Source organism: Nicotiana attenuata, chromosome 10, assembly GCF_001879085.1.
Source record: "Nicotiana attenuata strain UT chromosome 10, NIATTr2, whole genome shotgun sequence".
Taxonomy (NCBI): Eukaryota; Viridiplantae; Streptophyta; class Magnoliopsida; order Solanales; family Solanaceae; genus Nicotiana; species Nicotiana attenuata.
In genome coordinates, this window is record NC_031998.1 from 18,246,272 (window position 1) to 18,262,533 (window position 16,262).

The window sequence follows — 16,262 nt, forward strand, 5'->3', positions numbered from 1 at the left end:
AATCCCAACCTCCCTCAATCTTATCCATTAAAAACAAAGAAAGTCTTCAACACCATAATTTCCTAGATTCTAGGGAAATCTCCAACGTCTTTTCAAATCAACATTCCTAGTTTGATTAGATTTCCGAGCTTCTGAAAATCTGTCGTTACCCAATTAGACTCTCTCTCTTTAAATTGATTTGGCCTTACTCATATTATCACTTCTAAACTTTCTTATCGTCAAACAATTCTCTCTATCTTCTCTCATCTCTTCTACACACACAACTAAACACATCAATGGCAAACCTTTCTGAAAATACCTCATCACCACCCAAGGAATCCACTCATACCTTAAACCACACCGTCAACCAAACTTATCTCTAAGAAAGGATGGATCAGGAGGCTTGCTCTCACGAACATCGCTGACAGTGAACAAATCAAGAAAATAAACGAACAATTGAAAGCAAGCCAGGTAGAGGAACCCCAAAAATCTGAAGAATCCTTTATGTATGCAACTGAGGGGGAAGAAAATATTTCATCTGAAACAGAGCAGGTAACATCTGGTCCTAAGATTACATCTGAAGTAATTTCTGAAATTGCTGAGAATCTGGAGAACAGATTTGTTTTTGTTGGAACTATTGCTGGGGTTGAAACCACTAAATCTGGAAAAATTGGTGGTAAAAATATAAATAAAAAGAGAGTGAGGGTGCTCAAAGTGATGTGAGGGGAAAAGGGGAAAAAAATGGTTGAACAATGACCTACTCCTATTGGTTTGACTAAAGAAATATGGGCTATAATGTTGTGGAGTGAGGAATCTGCTGGAGAGGAACAAAGTTGGAGAGAAAAAGGGGGTAGTGGGTCTGGTGATGCAAGTGTAGTTCAGGGCTAGTTAGGTTGAGGAAGAGGTTCCAACAACCTATTCCATCTGTGCAGGAACCCCTCGAAGACCTATTGAAACGAGTATCTTACAGCTACAATCCGAAAATAGAGGTTCAGGAGTTAAATCCCTGGAACTGCTGGGAAAACAAGAAAAGAAAGGATGCCTCTTCTATCCCTGTAGAAACTCCTCCCACAAGAGGTAGAGCTACAAGGAGTCAGAATAAACAGAGTGAGGCTTAACTTGAAAAAGCTTTAGAAAAGAGTAAAAGAAAGGTTGTTGCAAAGGGAAAGAAGAAAGTGAGTGAACCTATTGAGGCCGTTGAAATGGAGGAGATCGACCTGGTTCTTCATGATGAAGACAAGGCAGAGGAGGAAGAGGTTGCGACTCTAAAGGCAAAGAAAAAAAAGACCTCCAAAAAGAAGTCTCCTTCAAAGACAAAGTCTACAGAGCCTTCTACCTTGGCAAAAAGAACTAGGTCTGCCATGAAATCTTGGAAAGTGCAAGTGATTGAGGAAGAAGAGAGTGAAGAAGAAGAAACCGATGAAGAACAGGACAAAAAGTTATGTTTTACAAGAGAACAATCTTGAAAAGTAGACTCCTTAGGGACTTGGAGGAGGTAGGAACGATGATGATGCTGGAGAAGCTGGAACTTCAGGGTTGGAAGGACATGGTCCTTCAGATGGAAGGAAGATTGGCCAGAACTGAGATTGTGGAGTTCATAGCAAATTGAGAAATCAAGTATTGCAGGGTCACTAGTGTGGTAAAAAGGGTGACTGTGAGCTTTGACGACAAGGAATTGGGAGAGGTTCTGGAGTACCTGCTGAATGGTACAATGATTACAAAAAGCTGAAATGGCTAAGCCTAGAGAACCACCACACCTCGCTTACCGTTACATGAAAGTTTGCTGACCGTGAGTTAGAGCTAGAGCTCAAGGCTATGTACAAAAATTAGATGAAGCCTGCCCACAAGCTACTCTTGGAATTCGTTAACAAGATTGTATTGCCCAGGTAGGAAAGAAGGCACATAGCCTATTTCATGGACTTGGTCCTTATCGAATGCCTGGATATTAGGAGGCAGATTAATTGGCTAGGGTTTATGATCCAACTCCTTGATAGGGTACTAAATGGCACCAAAACTCACGCCATACCCTATGGTTTCATTTTTACCACCATACTGGCTCACTTTAAGGTTCCCTTGAAGAATGGGATGTTAGCACAAGCAAAGATCACATTAGGGCAAACACATTGACTGCTTGCGACTATGAAGTTCATGCTGCTGCTAAAGAACATGATTCTTCCAAGTGGGTGCCTATGAACAGTAAAGTGAGAGCCCTGGTGCAGTGGGGCTAAGGAAGTTGAGATAGAAAGGCTGAAGAAGAGGTCGGCAGAAGTGGAGAATGAGAGGGATGGTCTCAGAACTGAATTTGCAAAAGAAAATAAAAAAAATGAAGGAATCCTTTATTACATGTTGAAGCTCCTTTAGGCTGAAAACCAAGAACCTGGTCCTTCTCATACTTGACACCTTCCTAGCCTAGTTAGAAAAATTAGTGACCTGGATGGGATGTTTTTGGTTCTTTTTGCTCATGATGCAGTACCTTTATTTTCCTCTATGCTTTGTGGATGACTAGTATCAATGATAATCAACTGTTTTTGTGCTTTAACTATTTGTTGATCCTTCTTAGATAGCTAATATCATTAGATTGATAAATGATGCTTGACTCCATGATTGCATTTAAGGTAGACCCAATGGCATTGAGTGATATCTATTAAAATCTGGTTATCTAACATAATTATGCTACTTTTCGATGATGCCAAAAGCGGAAGATAGGTTGTGCTTTTTACTTTGGACTGTGATGTTTATAACCTGATGAACCTGGTCTTTGATGAGGTGTGAGCGGCTGGTTGTGGAGGGCACGAGAAGAGGTAGAGGGCAGCCTAAGAAGTATTGGGAGAGGTGATCAGGCAAGATATGGCGAGGCTTTAGATTTCCAAGGACATGACACTTGATAGGAGGATGTGGAGGTCGAGTATTAGAGTTCTAGGTTAGGAGGTAGTTTATTCTTTCCTTACTTCGTACCTTTGTGAGACTAGGCTTGTAGGGTTTTTGTCTAAGACAGATAGTGGCAACGTTGTGTCTTACTGTTTCGCTTTTCAGTGCATGACCTATTTACTAGCTATCGTTTTTGCTTTGGTTTGCATCTTTCTTCTGGATTTCATGTTGTTCCTATTTCTCTTGTGATTTCTATGGTGATACTAATATTATCTCCTTTTGTCTTTTTTGTTTTCTTGAACCGATGGTCTTTCGAAAACAGACTCTCTACCCCGAAGGGGTAGGGGTAAGGTCAGCGTACACACTACCCTCCCCAGATCCCACTAGTGGGATTTTCCTGGGTTGTCTTTGTTGTTAACCTGGTCTTTGATGATCTGTGTCTTTAAAATGGAAAGTGTCTTAACAGGTGTGTTGTTGCTGAGCTGAGTTGAAATAGGTTTCATGCTTATGAAAAGTACGAAGTTTGTCATCATTAAAAAGGGGGAATTTGTTGGCCTGACTAAGTTTGTTTTGATGATTGATAAAGAAACATACACATGAACCAGGTCCATGCACAGTGTATACAGACACGGGAAGATTCAAGCACAAGGCATGCACGTGAAGGAGATAAGCATAAATAGGTTATTTTGAATGTCTCCTGGATGAAAAGGTTGCATATTTGATAAGGAGCAGGGTTCCTTACAAGAAGAGAACTCTATCCCATATAAGGGAGGAGTTAGAAGTTGAAGATAACTAGAACTCTTCCACCAAGGAAGAGTATAGCATTAGAACTCTAGTTAATCTTATACTACTTACTCAATAAATATCAGCGTGTTCTCTTCTACAGGTAATACACAAACGCAGAAGTTAAGCAAGAGTTGAGAGCAAAATAGCAAGGCATTTGGCTAGCAATTCCTGTGTGATTCAAGTGTGCGAACTTGAAGCTACATGAACCAGATAGAAGAACCGGTTCCAAGTGTTTGTCTTTTATTCTAGTTCAATTGTAGTAGGGCTTTTGTGTTGTACCTTTCAGCTTTATCTAGAAGCATTTGTACTAGGTACTCTGAGTATAGTATTCAAGTTAGAGTTAACTTGAATTTGTCGCAATAGCTTGAGGCTAATTGCCACAAAGGGTTAGAGATAATCATTAGGTTTACAAGACTTTTGTAAACGCTATTTTGGCTTAGTGGTTAAGTGAAGTGTTGGAAAAAATCCTACTTGGTAGTTGATAACTAGGGATTCTAGTTCATTTTACACTCCCTTTTACTTGAGATTTGATTAAAAATGCATACAATTAGTCTCAAAGGCTTACATGTTGTACTTGTTTGCAGGGTTTGGCCAAAAAAGTGACAAGAGGTCAAAAATCAGCTCAAAAAGGAGTGAAACCTGCACAAGTACCAAGAACAAGTCAAAGGACAGCTACAACAGATCCACCGCGACCGCAATCCATTTTATGCGGTCCACGGTAAGGAGATTCAGAGAGGTGCAAAATTTTGGAAGCTCAAGCATTGCGGCCGCAAAGCATTTTGTGCGGACCGCAGTAGCCTCACCGCGGCCGCAATCCATTTTATGCGGTCCGCGGAGAAGAGATTTAGAGAGCTGGGATTTTAGAAGTCAGATGCCACTGCGACCGCAACACATTTTGTGCGGAACCGCAGAGAAGACACCGCGGCCGCAGTGCATTTTCTGTGGTCCGCGGTGGCCAGATTCAGAGACCTAAGGATTAAGCTAAAAAGCCTCACCGCGGCCGCGATGCATTTTTCGCGGTCCGCGGTACCTCCGCAGGGGTATTTTTATCCAGAAAATTCGGCCTTGTATAAATAGTTCTCTTTCAGATTTTTAGGGCATCTAATTTTTAGCTGAGCACGTGAACGGCTGTTTTTGACTACTTTGAGTAATTTCATAGTTGATTTATCATTGAATCTTCAATTATTAGCTTGTAAACATATCATATGGGTTATTCTTCATCTAATTATCTGTTTTCTTCCATTATTATGAGTAGCTATACCCATTAGCTAGGATTGTGGCTCAACCCTAGTGTGGGTATTTGATGGGTCTTGTGTTTTAAGGCTTAGATTTTTATGGGTGGTTGATATTTGGACTGATTTGTGTTTTCTATGTTGGGTTAGTGGTTGCAAACACTAATTCTTGCCTATTTGACTTGAGCTCTTCTTGAGAAAGAGAGCTTGAATCTAGGTAATCAGTCCAACAAGGAATTGGGGCGTACTCAAGAGATTGATAGCCCCAATTAAAGGGTTAAATCTAGAGATAGTAATACCCTACTTGAGCCTACATTGCTTGTATAATTTTGACGCCCAATTGGTCTTGAGAAAGTCAATTTGGTCAAAGTCACTCAAGCTACCGAGAGGTATAGAGTGAGTAGCGTCGTGCATTGGCTATATCGCGATCCCAAACACAACAATTTTGCCTTAGACTCTAGATCCCGTCAAGTATTCACCTAGAAGGAAGTCACTTCCCTAGTGCCTCGTTACCTATTAGAAAACCTTTCAAGTACTTATTCTTAGTTTAATTTAGCATCTCATTAGTATAAAAGTAGAAGTATTCAAAAGAACAATTATGATTGGAAGCGCAATTAAGAACCTTACGCGTTGCTAGTTTAGATAGGAATCCAATTCCCAATTCTAGCTCCCCGTGGATTCGATCCCGACCTTTTCGGGTAAAAGCTGCATCGATCGCTCTCTTCACTCCATAGTGGTGCAAGGTTGGCCGTGATCACTTTTTGGCGCCGTTGCCAGGGAGCTAACGGTTTTGGCTATCTATCTAAATAGTCTTGTGTATTGTTTTTCTTTCCTTCTGTGATACTAACTTGTGTGTGACGCCAATTCAGGTACAACATGGTAGCAAACAACAACAATGACCCTCTTGGAAACGTGGTTTCGGGGGAGGAGGTTGATGACATCGGTGAAGATGAGGTGCCTCTTGTAACTCAAGGACAAAGGCGAGGTCGCCATGCCAATGCCAGTGATAATGTTCCAGACCCTCCCCCGCCACCTCCTAGAGTGGCTCCTCGGGTGCTTCCCAACCAAGGATATGCTAGTGCAATTGTCCCACCCCGGATCCGAGCGAGCAATTTTCAAATTACCAATATGATGCTGACCTTGTTGGAGCAGCGAGGATATTTCAGGGGTGCTCCCGATCAGAACGCTTACAAGCACCTTAAGGGTTTTGTTGATACATGCTAGGGGAGCAAGCAAACAAACATGTCAGAGGATGCCTTGCGGTTGAGACTTTTCCCTTTCTCTCTTCGAGGGAAGGCATTAGATTGGCTGGAGAGACTCCCCAACCACTCCATCCATACATGGGATAAGTTGGCGGACAAATCCATTGCAAAATGTTTCTCGCCGCGGCACATGGCAACTTTCAGGGATGAAATCTTAGCTTTCAAACAGGAGCCCAACGAACCATTGCATGAAATTTGGGAGAGGTACCGGACTATGGTAAATGAGTGTCCCAACAACGATATGACCGAGGCAATGATACAACAGACTTTCTATCGAGGCATTAACACCACTAACCAGTGCATAGTGAACCAACTCGCCGGGGCAAATTCATGAACACACCGTATGATCAAGCATGTGAGATATTGGATGAAATGGCGGACACTTCTTCCGCTTGGCAAAGCAGGGCAAATGTGCCACAGGGTGACCCCACGGTCATTCACTTGCACAAGGAGCTTCATGATCATGGACAGGCAATAGCAGAACTTACAATAACAATGAACCAGTTAGCAAATGCACAATTACAGCAGGTTCAAGCTCCTCGACAAGTAAATGCTACGGAAGGTGTCAATATGCTAGTGAACAAAAGAAGGCAAAGAGGCCAATAGAACCAAGGGAGTTTGGATCAATATGACCAAGACAGTGGTGGGTTCCAAGATGATGGCTATGATGAGCAGAATGAAGAAGTGCAATACGTGAACAACTATCAAGGCCAAAGGGGCAATTCTTCCAACCAACAACAACAATGGAGATCCTAAGGCAATTGGGAAAATCAACAACAAGGGAACAATAATTGGGGGAACAACAACCAAAATCCAAATTGGGGAAACCAGAACAATCAGGGTAACTGGAGTAACAACAACCACAACTGGGGTGGAAACAACAATCAGGGTGGTTGGAACAATAACAATCAGGGAAATCGGGGGCAAGGCTTTCAAAGGCCCCCAATGTATCAACAACCAAACAATCCACCTCCATTCCCATCCCAAGGTCCTAGTTCATCCAACAATGACATGGGGAGAATTGAAATGATGTTTGAACAAATGATGAAAAGGAATGCTGACTTCGATGCTCAATTGGCATCCCACAATACTTCAATCAGAAACTTGGAGGTTCGGCTAGGCCAAATCTCACAATCCTTGAATACTCGCCCTAAGGGAGCTCTTCCTAGCGATACGATAGTCAACCCGAAGGGTGGGAACCATACCGGGCAAGCAATGGCGGTAATTACAAGAAGCGGACGAGGCAGTGATGTGAATACCTCCAAACAAAAAGAAATCTTGAGTGATGAAGTTGAGTTGCAAGAGGATGAGATCCCTTTGGTGGTTGAGAATGTGATTGATGAGAACGTGAACGAAGAAGTGAGGATTGATATCAAAGATACCGAGGTGGAAACTCAGAATGACGTGAACCCGACTAGGGAACACGTAATAGACATGCCGAAAGCGGTTGTGCCTAAAGCCAAGGCTCCTTTGCCAAGGCCACCTCCACCTTATCCTCAAAGGCTCGCGAAGCAGAAAAATGAGAACCAGTTTAAAAAATTCATTGACATGATGAAGAGCTTATCCATTAATGTGCCTTTGGTGGAGGCTTTAGAGCAAATGCCTGGTTATGCTAAATTCATGAAAGATTTGGTGACGAAGAAAAGATCCATGGATTGTGAAAATAGCAAGATGACCCACCAAGTTAGTGCTATAGTGCATTCAATGGCTTCGAAGTTGGAGGATCCCGGTGCTTTTACCATTCCGTGCACTATTGGGAGTGCAGGCTTTGCTAAAGCTCTATGTGATTTGGGGGCGAGTATCAACTTGATGCCCTACTCAGTTTTCAAGACTTTGGGTATTGGACAACCGAGGCCGACTTCCATGAGATTGCAAATGGCAGATAGATTGATGAAGAGGCCCTTGGGTATAATTGATGATGTTCTCGTCCGGGTGGACAAATTTATCTTGCCGGCTGATTTTGTGATTCTTGACTGCGAGGTCGATTTTGAGGTACCTATAATCTTAGGGAGACCTTTCCTTGCAACTGGGAAGGCCTTAGTTGATATGGAAGTAGGGGAACTCACCTTCCGAGTGGGTGATGAAAAAGTGGTCTTTCATGTGTGTAAGTCAATGAAGCAGCCCAACTGTACTGAAGTGTGCTCATTTGTGGATCTTATCACGGCAGTGATAATTGATGATACTAGTGCAATGATCAATGTGGAGGACCCTCTAGAGGCAGTATTGTTGAATCTTGATGTAAATGAGGATGAAGGCCGGGTGAAGTGTGTCAATGCTTTACATGGAATGGGCTCTTACTCTTATGAGCCTCGGAAGCTATCTTTGGATCTTGAGAATAGGAAGACTCCACCAACAAAGCCCTTAATCAAGGAACCTCCAGTGTTGGAGTTGAAGCCGTTGCCTCCACACCTCAGGTATGAATTCTTAGTCCCTAGTTCAACTTTTCTAGTTATTCTTTCCTCTTGTCTTACTAACATGCAGGTAGATGCCACATTGGCGGTGCTTCAAAAATGGAAGAAGGCAATTGGATGGACTTTAGCTGATATTCGGGGAATAAGCCCCGCCTTTTGTATGCACAAGATTATTCTTGAAGATGATGCAAAGCCCTCCTTGGAAAATCAAAGGAGGTTGAACGAGGCAATGCAAGGAGTTGTGAAAAAGGAGGTGATCAAGTGGTTGGATGCCGGGTTGTGTACCCCATCTCTGACAGTTCTTGGACTTCGCCGGTGCAATGTGTGCCGAAGAAGGGTGGTATGACCGTGGTGACCAATGCGCAAAATGAACTAATTCCTACCAGAACAGTCATCGGATGGAGGGTGTGCATGGATTACCGCAAGCTAAACAAAGTGACCCGCAAGGATCACTTTCCATTGCCTTTCCTTGACCAGATGCTTGATAGACTTGCTGGGCATGCCTTCTACTGTTTCTTGGATGGGTATTCTGGGTACAACCAAATTTTTATTGCTCCGGAAGATCAGGAGAAGACTACCTTCACTTGCCCATATGGTACCTTTGCCTTTTCTAGGATGCCATTCGGGTTGTGTAATGCACCGGCAAAATTCCAGCGGTGTATGATGGCAATTTTTACTGACATGGCGGAAGATATTTTGGAGGTGTTTATGGACGACTTCAGTGTTATGGGCGACTCGTTTGATGAGTGTTTGAAGAATCTTGATAGGGTATTGTCCCGGTGTGAAGAAACCAATCTTGTGCTCAACTGGGAAAAATGGGACTTCATGGTTGAGGAGGGCATAGTTCTTGGCCATAAAACTTCAAAGCATGGTATAGAGGTGGACAAAGCTAAAATAGAGGTGATTTCAAGGCTTCCTCCCCCTACTTCTGTCAAGGGGGTTAGAAGTTTTCTTGGGCATGCGGGATTCTACTGGAGATTTATCAAGGATTTTTCGAAGGTAGTGAATCCTTTGTGCAAACTATTGGAAAAGGATGCTAAGTTCGTGTTTGATGAGAGATTTATGCAAGATTTTGAACTTCTCAAGCACAAGTTGACCACCACTACTATTACCACCGCACCCAATTGGAGCTTGCCTTTCGAGCTTATGTGTGACGTGAGTGATGTAGCGGTTGGGGCTGTCTTGGGTCAAAGAGTGAATAAAATGTTTCATCCGGTGTATTGTGCGAGCAAGACAATGAATGATGCTCAAATGAATTACACGGTGATCGAAAAAGAGTTGTTGGCTATTGTGTTTGCAATGGAGAAATTTCGGCTGTATCTCATGGGAGCCAAGGTCATAGTTCATACCGATCATGCCGCTCTTCGGTACTTGATGAAGAAGAAAGATTCCAAAGCTAGGCTGATGCGTTGGGTCTTGTTACTTCAAGAGTTTGATTTGGAAATTGTGGATCGGAAAGGTAGTGAAAACCAAGTGGCGGACCACTTGTCCCGCTTGGAGGAGGAGGGGAGGCCTCGTGATGGCCTAGAGATCAATGATTCATTTCCCGATGAGCAACTACTTTCTGTGTCAGTGAGTGATATGCCATGGTTTGCGGATATTGCTACTTTACTTGTGACTAGTATAATCCCGTGTGAGCTCTCTTCTAACCAAAGGAAGAAGCTCAAACGGGATAGTTTGGATTTATATTGGGATGAGCCATACTTGTTCAAGATCTACACTGACGGTGTGATCCGAAGGTGTGTCCCTGAGGAGGAGCAATTGAGTATCTTAGAGGCTTGTCATTCCTCTCCCTATGGTGGCCATCACGGTGGGGCGAGGACAACTTCGAAGGTTCTTAGTTGTGGGTTTTACTGGCCAACTTTGTACAAAGATGCAAGTGAACTTGTGAAGAGATGCGACGAATGTCAAAGAGCAGGTGGTATTTTGAAGAAGGATGAGATGCCTCTCAATATTATCCTCGAAGTTGATATTTTTGATGTTTGGGGCATTGATTTCATGGGCCCATTTGTTAGTTCCTATGGCAACACATACATTCTAGTGGCGGTTGACTATGTTTCAAAATGGGTGGAAGCCGTGGCTTTACCCAATAATGAGGCCCGAAGTGTTGTTGCATTTCTCAAAAAGAGCATTTGTACTAGGTTTGGCACGCCTCGAGCAATTATAAGTGATGGGGGATCGCATTTTTGTAATAGAGCTTTTGACACCTTGCTTGCAAAGTATGGTGTCAATCACAAAGATTCTACTCCTTATCATCCTCAGGCGACTGTCCAAGTTGAAGTCTCAAATAGGGAAATCAAGAGTATATTGTCAAAAACGGTCAATGCAAATAGGACCGATTGGTCGAAGAAATTGGATGATGCTCTATGGGCTTATAGGACTGCTTACAAGACTCCGATTGGTATGTCTCCGTACCGGTTGGTGTTTGGGAAAGCTTGCCATCTTCCGGTTGAGTTAGAGCACAAGACCATGTGGGCTTTGAGGAAGCTGAATCTTGAATAGGATGTGGCAGCGAATCTTCACGTGGAGCAGCTTAATGAACTTGATGAATTCCGATTCCATGCCTACTCCAGTTCGTCCTTGTATAAGAACAAGATGAAGTACCTTCATGACAAGTATGCTCGTAGCAAGGAGTTCAAAGTGGGTGATTTGGTTCTCTTGTTCAATTCTCGGTTACGTCTATTTCCGGGAAAGCTTAAGTCAAAGTGGAGTGGACCTTTTGAAGTGGTGCTTGTGACTCTATTTGGTGCACTTGACTTCAAAAACAAAAATGGTGAGATCTTCAGGGTTAATGGGCACAGAGTCAAGCACTATCTTGGCAAGATTGATGACAGCCACGTGGTGGCAATGATCCATCTAAAGTGATTTGATGGTAACTTGCGTCGTGCCGCGACGTTAAATTAGGCACTTCTTAGGAGGCAACCCATGTGTCTTTCTTTTTGTTTTTCTTTGATTTTCCTTTTAGTGTAGGATTAGTTTTTGGACTAACTGGTTTTGAGATGTGTATAGGGTTGTTTTGATGCAGTGCAGGACCAAGTTGGAAAAATGTGCACTCTCTGAAGTTTGCACTGCTCCCGCATTGCATTTTTCGCAGCCGCAATGGCCTTAGTGCGGGTGCAAAAAAATTTCAATGCGGTCCGCAGTGGTGCATAATCGCAAATGGAAGTTCTCTGAAGTTTGTCACTGCGGCCGCACTGCATTTCTTGCGGTCTGCAGTGACCTACCACGACCGCGAAGCTTTTCTTGAGGTCCGCAGTGATGATTCTTCCAAACGCTTCTTGTGGTAAACCACCGCGGTCCGCGGTGCATTTTATGCAGCCGCGGTGGGGATAGGTAACATGGGTCCCAGGTCCTTTTTCTATAAATAGGACCTCAGGCCTTCATTTACACTTTTCGACCCTTTGCTCTCTCAATAGTAAAAAAAATCACTGTTCATCAAGCCCTAACTGTGCAAATTCAATCTCTAATCTTCATTCATCTCTTCTACATCTCATTACTGGTACTTTTAATCTTTCCCTAGTTTTTAACTGTGTTTATTTTCTTTTAATTAGTTAGTTTTACTTCTTTTTCTTCTCTTTTTCTTTAAATTTGTAGCGTAGGTTTCCATCATGCCATTTAGATTAGGGTTAATTAGTGAAAAATGATGATTAAATACCTAGGGGCTTGATAATGAGTGAATTTAAGCTAAAAATGAGAAAAACATTGAAACCCTAGGTTGGTATTGCTGAGTGAAGTTTTTCGCGGACCGCAGTGGATTTTATGCGGTCCACGCTGCCTCTTTGCGGCTGCAATGGTTTTTATGCGGTCCGTAGTGATGAATTTCAGAGAGTGGGTAGTCTGAACCCCACCTCACTGCGGACCGCGGTACCATTTTGTGCGGTCCGCGGTGGTTCCTTTGCGGCCGCTCTGCATTTTATGCGGTCCGCATCAACTATTTTCATGCATAATCTTCACTGACCCTTCTCAAACTGTGATACTAACAAGCTGTAACTGAATTCCACTTGCAAACAATGGTTAAATCCCGAGGCGGTAGTGAAAGACAAAAGGGAAAAGCAGAGTCCTCCCAGGGTAGGGGACGAGGAACAATCAAATTAACCCCCCCCCAAGTCCGGAAAGCAATTGGAGAAACAAGAAGACTAATCAAGGCTGCGGATAGAGCTGCTTCCCATTCAGAGGGAAGTGAGTATGTACCTCCCGGGAGGCATCTGAGTCTGATTCAGTGCCGGAGTACATTCCTGATTTCCCGGAGAGGTTGAGATTGAGAGATGAACCTACTCCTCTGGGCTCTCCGACTGCTCGAGCTTCAGTTCAAATTTCTTTTGAGTCATCTGAGGGCTCAGCTGAGAGCGGTGACAGTGCCTCTTCTACCTCACCTACAGCTTCACCACCCGGTGAGGATCCCATAGAAGAAGAAGAAGGAGGGGGTGTGCCCCAAGTAGGAGGGGTGGAGAGAACTAGGAAACCGGAGGCTTGGCAAGATAGGTTTGTTAGTGAATTGGCACACCACAAGTTCAGAGAATGGTGGCCCGAGAGGAAGTTGATACTTGAACGGACCTTCACTGATAGGGACATTTTGCCTCACAACCCTAATGTGAGGAGACAATTCAGAGAGAGAGTGGGTTGGGAATACTTCACAGGCAATGTTGAGGATACAAATGAGCACTTAGTTAAGGATTTCTACACTAATGTTGCCCACACCAAAAAGGGCACTAAAGTGACTAAGGTGTGGAATTTGACAGTGAAGTTCGATGGGAAGACAATCAATGACTACCTGGGCTTTATGGACGAAGATGAATCACTGTATATAGAGAAGGTAGCATTGGCCGAGGCAGCCGTTCGTGGTTAGCAGAGTACCTGGCAATCCCGGGTACCACTACTCATGAGAACTACTCATGAGAACTCTCTGCCTATCTCTCAGGCAATTTTGGTGGCTTCTATCATGGCGGGGTACCCGATCAACGTCGAGAATGTGATGTCTAGGGTGATCACACGGGTGGTCAATGAAGGTGATAGATCATATCCCTTCCCAAATTTCCTGACTATGTACCCTGATGACTTGGAGGTGGAGAAGAGGAAGTTTGATGTGAAGGTGAAGCCAAATGCGCCTTTTTCCCGGTACAACCTGCAGAGTGATGACAACCCCAAAGGCAAAGATCCTAAAGGCAAATCCGCCGCTTCTACTGGCCAGTCTGAAGAGCCAGTAGTCGTAGTAGCTCCTTCTTAGCCCCCCTCAGCTACCCCAGATATTGCCCCAGGACCCTCTACTACCACTGCCCCAAATATCCCCTCATCTTCAGCTTACCCATTGACTGTCCACTGTTTGAACCAGAACCTTGCCAGTATCAACAACTGGATGCAGGCAGCTACTTCTAAGTTGTCTGTGCTTTCTACCTCGGTGGCAGCCCACGCTGTACCCCCTCAGCCACAGGTTCCACAGTCAGTGGAGGATACTCTCAAGGAGATTCTGGACAACCAGAAGAAGCTCCTGGAGAACCAGCAATTGATATTGACGACTGTAGATTCTCATGGAAAAGCATTGAAGGAGCTGGCCAAGGAAACAAAGAAGCTGAGAAAGACCAAAGCATCAAGGGAGTCTGTGAAAGAGTTGAGGGTCAAAGTGGAGAAAATGAAGGCAGCTGATCACTTGCCTTTGGAGCTGCTATTGCATGAACCGACCCCAGCAGTCCAGCCTGGGCAGGAGCAGGATTTACAGAGGGCACCAAAGAGGAGAAGGGTGATGCCCCGTACTAATGATGCAGTTATTGAGTTGGTGGAGCCTCAAGAAGGTTCCTCTAGCCAGCCCCAGGTCCCAGTACAGACACAGGTTACAGGGCTCCAGTCACAGGTTTCCCGAGCAGTTAGAGGACCCAGGGACCCAAGCCCATGATTCCATGCAGACCCAGGACCAATAGGGAGTTTTCTTTACTCTCTATCTTTTTGTTTGAGCTATTTTTGGTTAGTTAGCATTGAGGACAATGCTAGCTTTCATTTGAGGGGGTAGCCCTATTTTGATGATACTGGGTTGTAAATATGATACTACTTTCCTTTTATTATGCTTTGATTTTCATTTTTGGTATGTACATAATTTTACCAATTTATTTCACTTTTCGTATTTTGCAACTTTGGTCTGTATATCAAGTTACTTTCTGATGTATATATTCATTCCCTCTTATGTATATTCGTCTAAATCCCCTCTTGTACATATTCATTTTATTTTCCACATTTTCTTTTATAGCTTCTTATTTCATTTTTGTAGCTTATTATTTTGAGTTTTGCGTTCAAATAAGCCTTTGGTTTTCTTAATGCCACGGTTCTTTCCAAAGGTAGAATTTGTGTGAACCTGGTGGCTCTCCCGATGATGGATGGTGTGACCCTTCTTAAGGGTTTGAGTCTGTTTTCTTTTTGTTTTTGTGAAAATAGTAGCTAGTGAGTAATAGTGCCTCAGGTAAAGCTTCACTTGGGCCTAACACATTTGCCTTTGATCCTATGGTCAAAAACAAATTGGTGTGTATAGGATGGTGATAGTTTGACCTTGAGACTCTTGTATTGGTCGACAATCATCAAGTGGTTTTTCGGGACCATGTATGTTGCTCAAATCTTAGCTAAGGTCGTTGTAGGCCCTCGACTCTGTCTCTTTAGCAATCCTATAGCTTGTGCAGTGAGAATTTGAATTGCAAGTCCAAGTCCCGTGCCATTGAGTCTAGAACTTGCCCTGAATGTTTGTCTAGGCGAAATCCTAAGTGTAGTTTGACTTGAGAAGTGATTATAGGCTCTCCTTGATCCGAATGATATCTTGAAAACATCCATAGCCTACCAATGATAATATCCCTAGTCAACCCCTTTGAGCCATAGCCCTTTTTCCTTCAAAACCATGATACAAGCCTTTACCCGTTTTGAAAAGACCCTCTCTTGGCACCCAATCTTTCCTTAGCACATGGCAAAAACATAAGTTTGGGGGGAGAGACGAGGAATGCAAAAAAGTGGTAAAAGGTACAAAAGCGAAGAAAAGGAAAGGCAACAAGAAAAAGAAAGAAAATCAAAAAGTTAAAAAGAATGAACAATATAGAAGAAATGAAGGAATTCAATAAAAATAAAGTGATGAAAGGCGTGGAAAGCTTAGAAAGGAGAAAAAGGTTTGAAATGAACAAGAAAGAGTGACAGTGTGTCTCTCTAACCCCTAAGAAAGAAGTAAATGACTTAAAGAAAGTCAAGAGAATGTGTGCCAAAATAAAGAAAATGAAGTGCTTAAGGGAAGATGGAACCTACTTAGACCAAATATCTCATACCCTAAACCAAAAGCCTTCACTATATCTCCACAAAAGCCCTATATGATCTTGAGTTGAATGAAGCTTACATTAGTGATGACTCACATAAGGGGCAAGCTTATGGTACTTAGAGCCGGACTTGTGACCTTTCTTTGAGAGAGATGAGTGTTTTTCCACAATCCTTGTTCTGAGTGCCACAACCTAAAAGTGAGGATTGCTTATGGAGAGTTGAGGAGTATGAGTTTGGGTTCCACAATGATCAAAGTAATAGAAAGAGTTTATTTGATGAGTTGAGTCAACCCTTGATGCTTTTGTGTCGCACTAAAACCATACTGTTTAAAAAGTTGAATGTTCTTAATGATTCATTTGAATTGAGGGCAATTGTTAGTCCCAATTGATAATAGATGTGGTCACTTTAGGTCAGCTGAATTTTCTTGGTTGTATTCTTAAGGAGGTGGG